Genomic DNA, 16,744 nt, shown 5'->3' with positions numbered 1-16,744 from the left:
TTTTTTTTTTTTTTATTTTTTTTTTTTTTTTTTTTTTTTTTTTTGGTATGGGGATTGAACCCAGGGGAACTTAACCACTGAGCCACACCTCCAGGCATTTGTGTTGCGATCCTCCAGCTTCAGCCTCCTGAGTCACTAGAGTTACAGGCATGTGCCACTGTACCTGGCTGATTTAAAATTTTAATGCTTATAAGTCATATAGCTTTGTTTATTGTTTTTATAGTTTACTGTTCGACCTCGCTCAGAAATATAATATCAAATTAAAATGAAATTCCTGTAGAAAAATCTTTTAACAACAATCTTTAAAGTGATTTTTCAGGAAATGCTTTATGTAGAAGTTCAGATTTCTGATTTGTAATTCTTCTCAATACATGGAAAAACATAAGGTATTAACATTTCTTAATAAGGAATAGTTATTAAGAAATAATAACTGTTTGACACCTTTGGGTCATTTTCCTTACTTTTGGGGATAAGAAGAGAATTGTATCATCAGGCATTTAAATACAGATGAATCTAAAGCCATTTGTAGAAATAGAATTTCATTATACCTTGAACAGATCTCTATTCATTGGCTTGAAATTCATAAAAAGTAGTTTGCCAACATTTGTTGCTCATGTTTCATCAAAAGTGCATCTCCTTAAACACTTAGAATCTTTGGTAGAACAGTTAGATGCTCTCACTGTGAAAGCCATGTGGGGACTGAGAAGGTCTTTGAAGATTCTCATGTAGTTCCAGAAATGAATCAACTAGGGAAATTAGGAAATAATATGCAGACACATCATTACTGTTCTTTGGCAAAATTCCTTTGTATGGGAATTTCCCCTCAACTTTAAGCTGTAATTGTAGGTTATATAAATTCATCTTGTGAGCAAAAAATGTTTGGTAGAAGCTCATTCTAAAAGTAACTTAAGAAATATGCAGCTTTCTATAGATTTGCAAATTGACAGCTGTAATGTTGGATTTTATTACGTAAGTTGCACCTAAAAATAGCAAGGGAGCCATCTTGTGAAATACTGTTTGAACTGCAGGCTCCCGGTATCTGGGCCAAGAGGAAGCTTGGTGATATTAAAGTTAACACAATATGTCAAAACAACATTTTGACTTAGTAACTTTTATTGATACATGATTTTCCATGCACCTTTTCATTCTTTTCCAGTCTGACTAGGTAAAAAAACAAATGTTTGCAGGATGACAGGTCTAGGTGTGGATATATACACACGTTGGTTATATAAGTGAGGAAAATCTGTTGAGTTTGAGAAGCAGTTGCTATAGCCTTGATTCCCCAAAGCTTGCGCTAAGCAATTGAGTTAATGATTTAGATCTCAGTAATTGTTTAACCTTCAACACATGACTTTACTTTGATAAACCCCAGTTTTCACATTCAGAGATTGAGGATAATTAGTTGTATTTAAACCCCACAGGATTGTTTTGGAAGCTAAATTAAATATAATTAAGTATAATATATAAGGAATTAGTACTTTATCTGGCATGCATTGAGAGAGTGAATGTTTAATAATGATGTTTGCCTTTTTCTTTCTTTTTGGTAATGAAGATTATTTTATATATTTTATTATTGGTTACGAAAATACAGGAAAACAGTTATGCCATAGCCAGTTTAGAAGAGATATGCTAATCATTCAAAGGTTACCTTGAGGCTAAACCAAATTACTGCTTCTTAAGTTTTCCTCTGTGTTTCCTAAGGAGCCTCTCCCTTAAGATTATAAAGCTTGAAGCCCAGCATGGTGGAGCACACCTATAATCCCAGGGACTCAGGAGGCTGAGTGAGGCAGGAGAATTGCAGGTTCAAAGCCAGTCGCAGCAACTTAGGGAGGCCCTACAACTTAGCAAATACCCTGTCTCAAAATATAAATAAATAAATGAATGAATGAATGAATGAATGAATGGATGGATGGATGGATGGAGCTGGGGGATGTGGCTCTGTGGTTAAGTGCCCCTGGGTTCAATCCCTGTTACCCCCAACCCCCAATATGTATTAATTAGGCACTATTGAACATTTCAATACTTATGAAAAGAAGCTTCCAAAGTGGAATGGAGAGAGGTCTGCAAAGAGGCACAGACTAGAAAGGGAGCCTCAGGAATCATGTATTTATTTAGATATCCAATGGAAATGTACCAGGGGACAATGATGCCTAAGACATGGTACCTGACCTTAGAGCTTTTAATTATAAATCTAATCATCACAGCTTTGTGATATAGGTCTCAGAAAGGGGAAATAGGTTACATATAACATATTTATATAAATATATGTTATATATAAAAATATGTTATGTCTATAAATGTATGTTATATATTATATAAATATAAATGTTATATATAACACAGCTTTAGATCCACAGACTGCATCTCTTACAGCAGTGTAAGAATGAATCACTTCTGTAGATACTTTAAAATACAATATGTACATCTCTCTCCTCTCCCAGTGGAAAACAGTAATTTATTTGTTGGTGGGTGAACAGTTAAGTTTCAAATATGATTCTGATGTGCATCCTTGTTTTAAAACATGTGAGAGTACAAAGTGTGGAAGTTCTGAAATGAATACATTTTTATCAAGACATTATTCAAATTCTTAATTTTGTGGAACTATATTTCCTCTTCAGTGTTTGGTTAGGTTTTTTTTCCCCTCAAACATCATAACTAGGCTTTGACTAGCTCTCTTAAACAGATAAGATGTGATTGCTGTTCACTTGTATTTTTGAAAGTCTTTCTCTTTTTATATTGCCAAGTGAGCATTTCCTGAATATCTGCTATTCTTTTTCTCACCCCAACACCTATATTTTACACAGTTTGGGGCCTCCTCAATGTGTTTGTTAACTGGAGTTTAGATACCAGATAACGGGCAGTCTCTATGAAAAGATGCTCCATTTAAAAAAAAAAGTGTTTGTAGTTTAATCCATGGGAAATTTAAAAAAGAGTCATTAAAAGAGAATAAACAGAATGGCAAGATGAAGTGTTACAGTAGTGAACCTGCTAGCCATTCACCAAGGACAAAACCCTGAATTACTATAGGAAGAAAGATGAAATAAGAGTCTATTATTTTTAAAAGGAAAAGTACTAATCAGCAGTTCCATTAATGAATAGGAACTGCAAACAAAAGTGTTTTAGGGAGAAGTAGCTATTATGAGGTGGATTGGGGTGAGAAAAGAACACAGGCTGTTTCAATGTCTGGAGCTAGCGGTAGATGTGTTAAGAAGGAAGGAGAAGAATGGAAGGGTTTGTCATGAGAAGCGTGTGTGCCTTGCTGCTTTCAAAGTCATATGGCTGTGGGATGTGAGGACAAGGGATACTTGAGATCCCTGGCCAGTGGTGACTGATTTAAACATAACATCATAGTGTTGGGGAGGTGGAAAGACTTAGGGTATTGGCCAGTGCACAACACATATATTTCTATATTATTTATGCTCTATTCCTATATCTTTAAAGTAACATATATTGTTTAGCATTAAAATAGCATCTTAACTATTGCATTTAAGGGAGATTTTTATGATTTGTATGGATCAATAACTTTGTTTTTCCTTGTCATCCTGAGTAAAATTAACAGCATTAGAAATAATTAGGGCCATAGAGCTACCTATATCTGAGTATGTCCATGTAATTAAAATATTGGCATTGATAAAACTCTATATGCAATTCATTTCAACTCAACATCTTTTCTAGAACATCTACTAGAAGCAAATTCCCACACAAGACATGGAAAGGAAAGCAAAGTGATTACTTTATTACTTGCTGCTCCCAAGGAGTTTATGATCTAGAATAGGGACAAAAGCCTATAGCCAAATGGTGAGAATTCATGCTGGGGCCAGACATAATTCCTCTAAAAGGATTAGACAGCATCATGTGTGTTGAAAAAAGGCAAGATCCCAGCTGATTGACAGGGTGAGGAATGCCTGTGTATTAGAAGCACTGGTGTGTGGACAAAAAGGACAGACAGGACTCCAGTATGACAACCGGAGGGCCAGGCTATGCCACCTGGAAGGAGCCAGCAACATAAAAGATGGAGGAAAACAGAAAAGTTCAGCTTATTTTTTTTTCAGTGAGTCATGATGACTCGGGTGTTACTAGAATGTACGGTAATTGCACATCAGTAAGTATTGGGGACATAAAGAGTGGTGATTTGCACTTAAAGATCTTGGGATATTTCTGGGCTTAAAACTTCAGAATATCAAGGCTGTGCTTTAGGGAGAAGTAGCTATTATGAGGTGGATTCGGGTGAGAGAAGAACACACGCTCTTTCAAGGCCTCGAGCTAGTGGAGGTAGAAGTGTTAAGAAGGAAGGAGAAGAATGGAAAGGTTTGTCATGAGAAGGGTCTGCCTTGCTGCTTTCATATGGCTTTGGGATGTGAGAACAAGAGAGACTTGAGATTCCTGGCCAATGGTGACTAATTTAAACACAACACCATCGTGTTGTTGAGGACCTGAGTGTTGGGGAGGAGGAAAGACTTAGGGTATTGGCCAGAGCACACAGTTTGGAGCCTCCTCAACATATTTGTCAACTGGAGTTTAGATACCAGAGTAGAGGCAGTCTCTATGAAAAGATGCCTCTTTAAAAAAAAAAAAGGTGTTTGTAGTGCAATCCACAGGAACTTTTAAAAGGAGTCATTAAAAGAGAACAGTAAGATGAAATGTTATAGTAGTCAGCCTGCTAGCCATTCACCAAGGAAAAAACCCTGAATTACTATAGGAAGAAAGATGAAATAAGAGTATACTATTTTTAAAGGAAAAGTACTAATCAACAGTTCCATTAATGAATAGGAATTGCAAACAAAAGTTACGTGCAGAACATATTTAGAACGGTCACAAAAGTATAGGGGTATCTTCATGTGACATGTTTTTTCTAAACCCAACATTTCCATGAAAGTCATCACTGATCAGCTCTTTGAGAACATTTTGGGTCCAAGTTCCAAAACTTAATCAGGCACTGTTGAAAAATAAAAATTTCAACACTTATGAAGAGAAGCTACCAGAGTAGAATGGAGAGAGGGCTGCAGGAAGGCACAGACTAGAAAGGGAGCTTCAGGAAGCATGTATTTATTTAGATATCCAATGGAAATGTACCAGGGGATGATGACATCCCCTAAGACACAGTCCCTGACCTTGGAACTTTTAATTATAAATCTAATCATCACAATCTTGTGATATAGGTCTCAGAAGAGGGAAATATGCAGGAGGGAGCAAATCTACTCTTCTAGTGGGTAGTGAGGGTACAACTATGGCTTCAGGAAGAAATCAATATCTAACCGAAGTAAGGAATGATTTTTAGTCGTGAACCAGATGAAGAGCAATGGGAATGGGAGGGTGTGCATTTAAGGTAAGGCAGGAAATGGGATCTATAAGGGAAGGAGTTTGGTTTGATTAATTTATTTCTGCCTCTCCTTTGCCTGATACTTATTTTTGCAATGATTTTTTCCCTTCAAAATAGTAACTAATATCCTTGGTATTGCTAATTGAATAATTGTTCAATTTCCAGCTTATCCATCTTGCATTTTTAAATGACACATTTAAAAATTAATGACATTATTCTCTTCTGTTTTGCTCCATCCTGTTCTATACCAGACCAAGCTGCTCTGTAAAGTTTTTGCAGATTTCTAAAGATTACTTCTAGATATTACTTTTGTTTCCCTTAATATCATAAATAAATATTTTCCATTTCATTTAGCATATCTGATATAATGCTAAAACATTATAATGCTTTTGGTTTCTGCATATTTATCAAGCATTCAGCTATTGTACCAAGTTTTTCTTTATTTAACATTTTTCAATATTATTCTGTTTTTACTAGATATTTAATTCCACCCACAACTAACATACTTGTCTTTTTTATAATAATTATACTGTCATTACACCTGGTGGAAATCTCCGAATAATAATACATAATTGTTGTAAAGATGGATATAATTTTTTATTTACTGATTTTAAGGGCATTCTTCCTGCTGTACATTAATATTAAGCATGATATTAAGTGTTTTGGGATAGATATTCTATGTCATGACAAGACAATAGTTTCCTATTTCTAGATTTAAAACAATTATAAGAAATGGGTATGGAGTATAACTTTTTGAGGTTGTACATGATGTGGAGTTACACTGGTCACACATTCATATATGAACATAGGAAAGTTATATCTGATTATTATACTATCTTTCTTATTCTCATTCCCCTCCCTTCCCCTTTGTCTAATCCAGTGAACTTCTATTCTTCTCTCCCCCTGCTTAATGTAGAGTTCTCATCAACATATCAGAGAGAACATTTGGCTTTTTTTTTTTTTTTAGTATTTTCCATTACTGCCTTAATCTATAAATATACCTAGTATTTTTTCTTTTTATTATCATGTAATATTTCAAATATGTAGAAGTGTCAAGAGAATAATGCTGCACATCCACCTTTATCCCATCTTAACTTTGCTTCATGCTGTTTTTATTGTTATTGTTGTTAAGTAAAACTGAATGCAGAGAGTTGAAGGCCCTTCCCAATCTCATTGCAGTCACCTGTGCAACCCATTCATTGACTAGTTGATCTTCCTACTTTTGGCAGCTGCTGATGTTTCCAGACGTGTTTGGATCTGTTTCTGAGCTCTGTTATTCTTGATTGCTCTTCGTCTCCCTGTCCAAGATCCTGTTTAATTCCACATTCTATAAATCATAATGTATTTTAATAGCTAAAGTAGGTCTTGATATCATGTAGGACATGTCCTTCAACTTCAATTCTTTTTTTTTCCTAGTATTTTTTATTTTTTACCTATTGTTGGTGTTTTACTTGTAGGATTTTTATAGAAGTTCATCAATGTCCACTGAAAACCCTTTCAAAATATTCATTGCAATTATATTTATACATGAATGTGGCAAACTTTTATAACTACGTATCTTTTAATTTCTTCAGATCTTCTTTTTTGTCATTTTAAGGTTTTGTAATTTTATCCATAACATAATTATATGTTATTATATTTATTCTTAGAGATTTTTCTGGCTCTTGTTATTGGAATTTTTTGTTTTGAATTACAACTTATAAATTGGCTCTTTTGGGTATTATGAGAAGCTGCTTTAGAAAACACTCTAAGTCCGAATTCAAATCAAAGAGAACTTTATTTACCTGGCCAGAGTCTGTCACCCACCTGTAGAGACTGAAGCTCTGTGAGAGAACAGCCATTTTCTGGCCCGTGTCTTGGGAATTTAAGGAAGAAAACCACAGCTCAAGGGCTTTTCTCAGCATCATGCAAGCAAGCCAATCACGGACGCTAAAACAGTAGTTACCTGCGAGCCCTAAGCAGGACTGGAATTTTCCGTCAGCAAGCAATTTCCAGAAGCTAAAAAAGCAGTTGGCTTGCAACTCAGTTAACCACATCTTGGGTCCAAGCAGGTGTTACACAACCGTATCCTGAGTTTGAACAGGTGGTTAGTGGGGGTGAGAATCTACCAAGACCACCATATCCTGGGTTGAGTACATTTTGTGGGGTACAAAGTACAGAAAACAATATATTATAAGAAAACAGCTTTCATCTCATTTTCTCAGAAACAGTTCTTGTAACAGTTTTTTTTTTTTTTTTTAAATAGAAGGCATCAAAATGGAGTCTTAGGCCTGTGACAGTTCTTGCTTTATAATTGTCTTATCTCACTTATCAAAATCTTAAATCTCTAATCTATATTTTTTTACTAATTTATAACCTATAACTTACACTCTTATTGATTGTATTTATCAGTTCACACCACAACATGGGAGTGTAGAAATTGGGCTGTGAGAGGCAAGGATTCAGTCATTTTAGCTGAACAATGTTTAATTAACTTATTAAACATCCCCACCTTGTTACTCTTATTCTGTTAGTTCAGACTGCCCCATTTATTTAACTGTTGGTTGTATGCAACTGTCTTTCTTATTTGATTTCTTTGTGGACTTCGTGTTTATAGGCTTATGCTGAGAAGGAAGGCTTTTGTTCTGCTCTTTTTCATGCTCCTTTTTACTCCCCATTCCTCTGGTCCCTGCAGAATTTCCTGATCCAGTGTATTTATGTTGTCCTGGTGTGGAGTTATTTCAAGGCTATGTGAATCTGCTCTGTCAGTGCTTACATGCCGCACATTGAGAGTAATTGTGGTTGCTGAGCAGATGCAGCGTGTGACTAGGCCTAACTTAACAGTCAGTGGTGATACAGGTGGCAGAGATGAGACATGTGACATTACTAGACAATGCAAAAATCGTGTGCCATGATTGACAGCAGAAAAACATTTTATTCTCTCCTTCCAAATTAACTTGCTTTTGCATTTCAGAGATCACAGTAAATAGGTGCCCCAAGTTTTGCTGTCCTAGCTTTTTAAAGTGGAGTGTTTTCATAGGAATGTTTCTTACACACACACCATCATCCTTGGTTGTTGATGTAACAAGTCTTTGCCCATTTGTTTGCCTTCATTAATGTGGCAAAATTTTATACCTATATATCTTTAAGTGTGGGTGACACATTTAGTAGATTTTATTGATAATTTGGAAATTTTTGGAATAGTGCTTTCTTCATCTTTTTGACCTCAGAATTGAACACAGTGATGGTATTCATTGAAAACTTTTTCATTGGGCAGAATTAAATTATACTGGTTGTGTTGGTGATATTTGATTTCTTCTTTTCTATGGAGAATTTGGTACTTTAGACATAGAATTTATCAGAGTTAAACAATAGTATACATTTTTTTCTTATCTAAAGCTTCTCATCATATGATTAGAGTAATTTAGTTCTCCCTTCTAACATTTTGGTTAGAATTACATAGGTGACTTTTAAAAAATGTGTTTAACTCTAGAAAGTTCTATGTGAATGCAATCTCAATTTATTGTTGCTTTTATCATTACTGTGTTGTTAATAAATATTAACTACTTCCAACACTTTGCAAAATGGCTAAGAAATTCAGGATTTTCATGAACTGCCTAATGTCAGGTAGAACTATTTAGTTCTACCTGACATTAGGCAGTTCATGAAAACTTCAGCCAACAAGTATAAACAGTTCAACACAATTAAGTTCAGCAAGTCATACACAGAGAGTCAAAATGCTATTTTGACTTTTGGATAACCAAAACTGTTGCTTATTACAAATTAAACCTGACCTCTTTCAATGGAGATAAACTCCTTTGTAAATTTGACTATTTCACAGGCTTTCATTAAATATTTTGAGTACACATCACTAATAATATGTTGCAGGCTTATTGATTTATCATGATGGGTACTTGAAATTTTCTAGTAACTAGGTATATTTTTGATTATTGATTCAAGGTTTAAATAATTATAGTAAAAGTCTTAATTGGGAGAACATCTCAATCAAAAGTGCAGACATGGTGGATCTTGGCCACCTTTAGCACTGAAAATAAAATGAAAACTTAGCTCTCTGATCAAGAAGAGGCTTGGTAGGACCAGTAACATTGGCACTGGGATCCTTCTTCAATGGCTTTTGCATAGTATTTATACTCTTCTTTTAAATGAGGTTATACGAAATCATTATTATATTTTTTGTGTTGTCATATTTATTGCTCACTTTCTTTGTGGTTCTGCTCTAGTAGTTACATTGTTAGAATTATTTTACTGTCTTTTCTTCATAGTATTTCATGTTCATATTTTAAAAATATTTGATGATTTAATCTACCTGATGTTTAGAGTATAATGTGAAATAAAGTCTAATTTATTTCTAAGTAACTTATTACTTACCCCATCACTATTTAGTGAGTAATCAACACCTTTGAAATTCATTTGAAGTATATTTATCAGATACTAATACTTGAGTCCTTTCCTATCTTTCTATTATTTCCAGTCATTAATTTGACACATAGTTTTAACTATTTAAACTATGGATAACAACTTTTTAATTTGGAAATAAACTTCAGCTCTCTCTAATTTTAAAATATTTATAGATTATTAACATTCTTCCAATTTTAGGATATATCATTAAGTTATAAAATTTAAAAAAAAACCCTGTAATTTCCATTTCAAAGATAGTTAATGTATTGATTATTTATGGAAAGATTTGTTTTTTAAATCAGTTCTTGTAGAGAAACATTGTATTGATCTATAATTTTTCTTTTTCTTTACTTTCTAAAGTTTTGGGAGTTTGTATTTATCTGTAAATCAGTCAGTCAAGATATAGTTATTGTTTGTCAATTAAGCAATAGTTAAGCCCGTATTTAGGCAAGGTTCCAGAGTTATAATCATTTTATCTATCTATCATCTATTATCTATGTAATAATTTAGTCTCTATACTCGTGAGACTCATATTCAAATGGAGAAGATAGACAAAAGACAGATTGTGGAAATAATTATATAATCACAGCTATACACAGTGCTTGAAGAGGACTTTATTTATTTTTGGTACTAATAAATTCTAATCAGAAACATAGGCTATTTTGGAGTACTCAGAAAAGGGCACATACAGGCTTTTGGCCAATGATCTAATTATAGTGAACACAGTAGCTGAACATGGAAGGCCCCTACCTGAGATTAATGTGAATAGATGACAGCAATTCTGTATATCCCTGTCATTCAAATGTCAAAGGTTGACCTCTATGCACTAGGTTGGCTCCTTGACCTCTGTGCACTAGGTTGGCTCCCGTTGGTCTCTCTGGCACAAACTACCTACAATTCCTGAAATTTGACTCTACTGTGTTTGATGATGTATTGGTAAACATTAGCTGAGGAAGGGAAGAAAAAAAGACCTGAGTTACAGTGCTTGCCAGTTTCTGTGGTGTGACTCTTTCCACTGTACCTAGTTTCAGTATGTTAATATGAAGTCAGCTAACTTGGAAAATTCCTGAAAATTTAACAGTTCCTTTCACACATGAACTCCAGCATACCATCAATGCCTCCTCGGATCCCTTCCGGTTCCTGTTCTCTCTGGGCGCTGGCCAAGCTAAGCCCACCTCCTGCAAGATTGTGTGCATCAGTCCGCCATCTTTTCTGTTTCCTCAAACCTTTTGGAAGATGGATTGACTGTCATTCTCTCCATTTTCCTGTTATGCACATGTTAGACCATAAACCAAAAACCTTGTTTTCTTCAAGGGAAACATTTTGAGTATAAGCATCTTAGTTTAGGACATAAACGAAACCAAACTTAATACAGTTTTTTTTTTCATTTTTATCTTCTTGCTACAGCAGTATTATTTTACCTTGTGGTCATGAAGGTATTGCTGACTGACCAGGGAATCCAGATAATCACAAATATTAGCAATTTAGAAGCTTAGTTTACTGTCCTGCTTTTAGTTAAAGGTTATCTTTCATCTGGAGCTCCTACAGCTATTCATGGTGGCTAGTCCTTCACCCAGGTCCATACTTACTGGTTAGAGCTGGGGTAAATCTGTGGAGGGAAGAAAATAGGAGGCATCCTCCAGACTACCCCTGGATTTTGTCCCTCAGAAAGTCTAGACATGCCCTTTATGTCAGAAAACTACCAGGTCACTGTTTTTTTGTGTGTGTACACTGAGAAGTTGTATGAGCTCTGTGAGGCATGCCTCCTCTGAGGTACAGATTCAGCCTTGGAACTCAGCATAATGACAGGTAGAGAAATATTTTGAAAATGAAACAGGGAACATTAAGACAAGGATTCTGTCAGGATTCCTCCTTTCTCTTCCCTTAGGTCACCCTTCTGTTGACTTGGTCATAAACACAATGGAAATGAAGTGCAGGTACACCACAGGAGACTTGTCTCCATTTAGTGATCCCAGAAGGGTAAACTGGCTTTTCTTACACCTAGAATTCTCTTTGGATGAGGGACCTAGAATTCTCTTTGGATTTCCTGAGGAAATCCTCTGTTGGCTTTTCTGAAGATGTTCTGTGGTAGCCTCTAGGCTAAATCTAAATCTGCAATTAATGATAACCTAGAGCTATCATTCCTTATTCCCTTTTAACTTGCATGGCAGCAAATCAAATTGAGTTCCCTCGACAGCTTGGCATGTATTACTAAAGAGTAAAGCCTTTTTGTAGTGATGCACCATTTAGGATAAAAAAATAAAATAGTAAAAGCCGTATCATTTATTTTTCTTCCCTGAAACTTCCTGAAAACTGGTTACTTCTTATGATTATGACTGTAAAGACATTTGTTTCCTCATTCAAAATAAGAAAATGGAATGGGATAAGATTCCCAAATGATTGCCCTACCCACCTCCCAGCGCTGTTCATCTGGAGAAGGTAATGAAGGAGAGTGTTGGATCTTTTCAGGACTCTCAGAGGACCCATGTCCAAAGAGTACACATTGCTGACTTGGCGAGGCCTTTATCTTCTTGTACTTTGCTTACTGATGCTAGAACAGGGGATGGATTTGAAGTTGTTGAGTTCCATGCTGGCCCAGTGTACAGAAATAGTGCACAATCCCAAATAAATAAATTTAAAGATTCCATGGCTTTTCTTTCTGTAATCAAAATGACCTTATTCTTTAAATTATCTTGATACATGCTTTCTGAGGCTTCATCACACTTGCCTGGGATGGGTTCTTTGCTCACATTCCTCTGTTGTAGAGTGTTCCATGGCATTAGTAAGCAAGAGCAGACAGGAGACAGACAGATGAAATGCATAGATTTGTTATGACAGAGTCCACGGTCCTGCCAGATTTTCCTAGGGCTGGGATGCCAGCCATGGCAGGCTCTTTATCTTGACTCCAGGCTTCCTCCTCATCTTCAGAGCAAAGTAGATAATAAAAAGAATATCCAGGTTATCTGCATCCCACTGAGTTGTTAGTGGCTGGACAAGAACTTTACTTGTTCTTTCTCTGATTTCTTCTTTCTCATTAGGATTTCCTCAAATAGGTAGGGGATGCGTCTGGGCTTTTTTGTTCTACATAAAGTAAAAAATTACATTAATGTATTTTTTAAAAGAGTATCTCTGTTCTATACATAATGTACTTGGGGATGTTTTAAATGAGAATTATCTCACTATGCTATTTATTTCTCATTGCAATTTTTTTTTTCTTAGCACTATTTGCATTCTGTTTATTCTTCATACTATAACTAGTGAGAAAAAATTGAAGGAACAGAATATTTGCATGTTCTCCAAGAATCTCCCTGTAAATGACTTATTAACTGCAAAGGGAAAGAATAGTAATTTCTCAGTGGAGAGACCTAGTAGACATACTTTAGCCAAGTACTCAAAGTTAATGTCACCATCAATAGGACAAACCATTGTTATGTGTTTCCAGATGCAATGTACTGAGAAAGATGTATTCCTGCCAAAAAGTGTATGACTTGAATCTACTTGTGAGGAAGAATTGGGTAGATTCAAACTGAGGAACATTTTGTAAAATAACAGTCTCTATTCTTTGAAAAACATGAAAGGCTTTAAAAAATGAAAGAAGATTTAGGAACTATTCCAGGAGATTAAAGGAGAGTAAGGAGATATACTAGTCAACACAGTGTAAGATCTTGAATTGGATCCTGGAACAGGGAAAATGTGTTACTAAAGACATTAATAGAACTTCAGAATTTGAATGTGGATTGTAAATTAGATGATAATCTTGAATCCATGTTAACTCTACTGGGTTTGCTAATTGTACTGTAGATATTTAAGAGAATGGTTTAAGAAAAAGGAAATACACAGGAAAGAAAGTTGGAATGAAACGGCCTGATCTCCACAATTTACTCTGAAATGGTTCAGAAAAAAAAATGTACTTATGCAGAGAGAGGGATAAGGCAAAGTTGGGGAATGTTAACATATAACAGAATTCTGTGGATAATCCCTGCAATTTTTCTGAGAGTTTATTTCAAAATTTAAAGAATAAGGTCATTTTTATTACAGAAAGAAAGGAAGAAGGAAAGAAAGGGATGGAAGAGAAAGAAACAGAGGAGGAGAAAAATAGAGAAAGAGAAAGAGGAAAAAAAGAAAAGGAAAAACAGGCTCCAAGAAAGAGATTTATTGGGGCTGGGGCTGGGGCTCAGTGGTAGCGCATTTGCCTGTCATATGTGAGGCCCTGGGTTTGATTCTCAGTACCACGTATGAATAAATAAAATAAAGGTCTATCGACAACTACAAAAAATATTTTTAATAAAGGAGATTATTTGTATGTTCCTCCTCCCACTGGTCCATTGAAATGACCATTTTGTTGATAACCAATTTGTTGCTTATCCTTGGATGTTCCCCAGTAGTTATCTTTTTGACTTTTAAGAAATATTTGAAAGCATTTACCATTCCTTCTTTTCATATTTGCTCTTTCTATAACTTTCCTGAAAACACACTTCATTTTTTAACCAGTCTCTTTAGAGGTTCTTCCTGCATTCTCTGCCTTTTAAATGTTGGTTTCCTTCGAGTTCCACTCTACACTATCTCCTCAATCTACATATTTTTTCTGTGTGTCTCACCTACCCCATAATCTCTGTCTCCAGCTCAGCTCTCTGTTGGGTTTCAGACTCATATACAATATGCATTGGATTTCTTTGGTTATTCCACTTGGCATATCAAAATCAACCTATTCCAAATCGTTATGTTCCTTGCTGTATTAGTCAGTGTGTAATGTTACCATAATGAAATACCTGACATAATTAACTAATAAGGAGAAAAAATTTTATTTTGGCTCCTAGTTTTGGAGATTCTGGTTCAAGATTGGGTGGACCCATTGCTCAGAGGGTGGGAAGTCACAAGGCCCTGGTGAGGAGTGTGTGGTAGAGCAAAATTGCTTACATCATGAGCCAGGGAGCCAAAGAGAGAGTGGAAGGGGTAGAGTCCCACAGTCTCCTTCAAGGAAGCCCTCTGTATCTCCTTGTTATCTCACACTAGGTCCCACACCTGAAAGGTTCCATCACCTCCTAGTGTTAATACCCTGGGCACCAAGTCTATAACACATAGGTTTGGGGGGACTCTTTCTCCTAACCACAGCACTTATCTTCCTTGATCTTGCCTTTGGTCTCCTCAAATCTGGTTATTTTTTAGTATACTAAAAATGGTACAGATGTCATGCTTCATCACACAGCCTCCGGTTGCCTTTCTTTCTATATCTGCTGCCACTCTCCCACTGCTTTCCATGAAACTGAAATGCTTTTAGTTTCCCAAAGATGCTAGATACTCTTTTTTTTTCCTCTTAAGATTTTTACATCTGTGGTTCTTCAGCCTTGTCATGAACCTTACTTCTTTCTGCCTTCTAGGTGACTTCTACTCAAGTTTCAGATGGTTGCTGTGGTTCATTCCTATGTGCAGCTTCTCATTCTCCTCAATCCATGTTCATCATGAGCATCCTGTAATTTCTGTAGTATGTGCTTATCACACATACATGTGTCAGTCCCTGGTCTTTGTTCTTCACTGGGTAATAAACTCTAAGAGATTAAATCTGCCAGCTTCATGGTCCCATCCCTAAGGTTTAACATACTGCCTACAAAGTAGTAGATGATCAGTTAATGTTTTTAACACATGGATAAGCAATTATACACATGGTGAAAGCCAATATCAGAGAACCCTCTTATTTATGTACATTTGCCTACTGAATTATAAGGAAACCTAGAAAACAAACATCAGTCTAAAATTTTAGGCACAGAAAATGATTTTCTGGCTTCTGCCTACCTCTTATAGCCACTTACTATATTTTGGCTGCAGTTACTTAATATGAATTCACTTGTGCAGCTTCTACACATTACTTCTGTTCTTTGCTCCAAAGCATCTGAGTAGCTCTGATTCCTTTTCCATGTTTTCATCATTTAAATAGTTGAAATCAGTTAGTCAGCTTCCTCCTATTCCTAGTCTTTTCTTCAGCAAAATATCCTCAATCCATTCAACCATTATATGTAAAAAGTTGCCTTATGTTATTCATATGATTTTACCAATGTCTTCTATAAATAATGTTTCCCACAAGTGGACAGGATATATTTTGTAACTTAATGGAGAACAACCACCACCTCCCACTGGGGGGAAAAAAAAAAAGAAATGGGTTTGTGGGCAGTCAACCTGTAAAGTAGTTAAAATTCTGTGGAACCGCTAATGTTAACTGTTAGAGAAACTGTTTCCTGTCTACATCCAGGATAAAGCTGTGAATACAAGCTTTTCTAGGACAGTTATGTACAGACATCCCCAGAGTGGACCATTGGTCCTGAAACACAATAGAGCAGCTGTCAACTGGCAGCTGACATCAAGAATTGGGAGGTGCTGCTTTTGGAAGTCAGGGAAGTACACACTGAACAGGAGATAATCAGTCTCTTCTCCCTGACCAAGAAAACCACTTCAGCTGCCTGAACCAGAACCTTCTGTATGCCACCAAATGAACCACAGTTCTCACTGGGGCTGGAAAGTAAATTTCAGCTACAAATGTGAACCAATCTAGTGTTGTATTATGCTTTCAAGTGTAAAAATATGACTAGTAGTTCTCAACGGCTTAACTAAGACACCTACATAACAGAAATTTAGGACTTCACTCAAAGAATTGAGTTAATAGTAACAAAATACTACGAAACAAAAAAAAAATGGAAGTAATTAGTGTTTTCATGACAGGCTCCTGGAAAAAGTCAAATTTCTCTTTCTTGTGATGCTGGGGATTGAACCTAGGACCTTGTGGGTATGAGGCAAGCACTCTACCAACTGAGCTATTTCCTCAGCCTCAAATCTCTTCATAAATAGGGATACTTAAAAATAAAATCCTTCCACAGACGAATTCATTAGCAATAAACACCAAACTGAAGGGGAAGAAGGGAATATGGAAATGATATGGGCAGAAAAATGTATGGGTTAAAATGACCAAATATTAGCTCACCCGAGCCCCACGTATATATGTTGTTATTCGACAAATAAAAATCCATACTGTTTTCA

General features: G+C 35.8%; 1 protein-coding gene across 4 annotated transcripts in view; it reads left to right on the top strand.

The window, feature by feature from the left end:
* Positions 1 to 16,744, top strand: part of Kcnk2 (potassium two pore domain channel subfamily K member 2) — a 186,234-nt gene that overhangs the window by 118,729 nt on the left and 50,761 nt on the right. The window lies entirely within an intron of this gene.

Source organism: Marmota marmota, unplaced genomic scaffold, assembly GCF_001458135.2.
Source record: "Marmota marmota marmota unplaced genomic scaffold, marMar, whole genome shotgun sequence".
In the NCBI taxonomy this organism is placed as follows: domain Eukaryota; kingdom Metazoa; phylum Chordata; class Mammalia; order Rodentia; family Sciuridae; genus Marmota; species Marmota marmota.
Note: the sequence above shows the minus strand (reverse complement) of the source record. Positions and strands in the feature narration are given on the sequence as shown.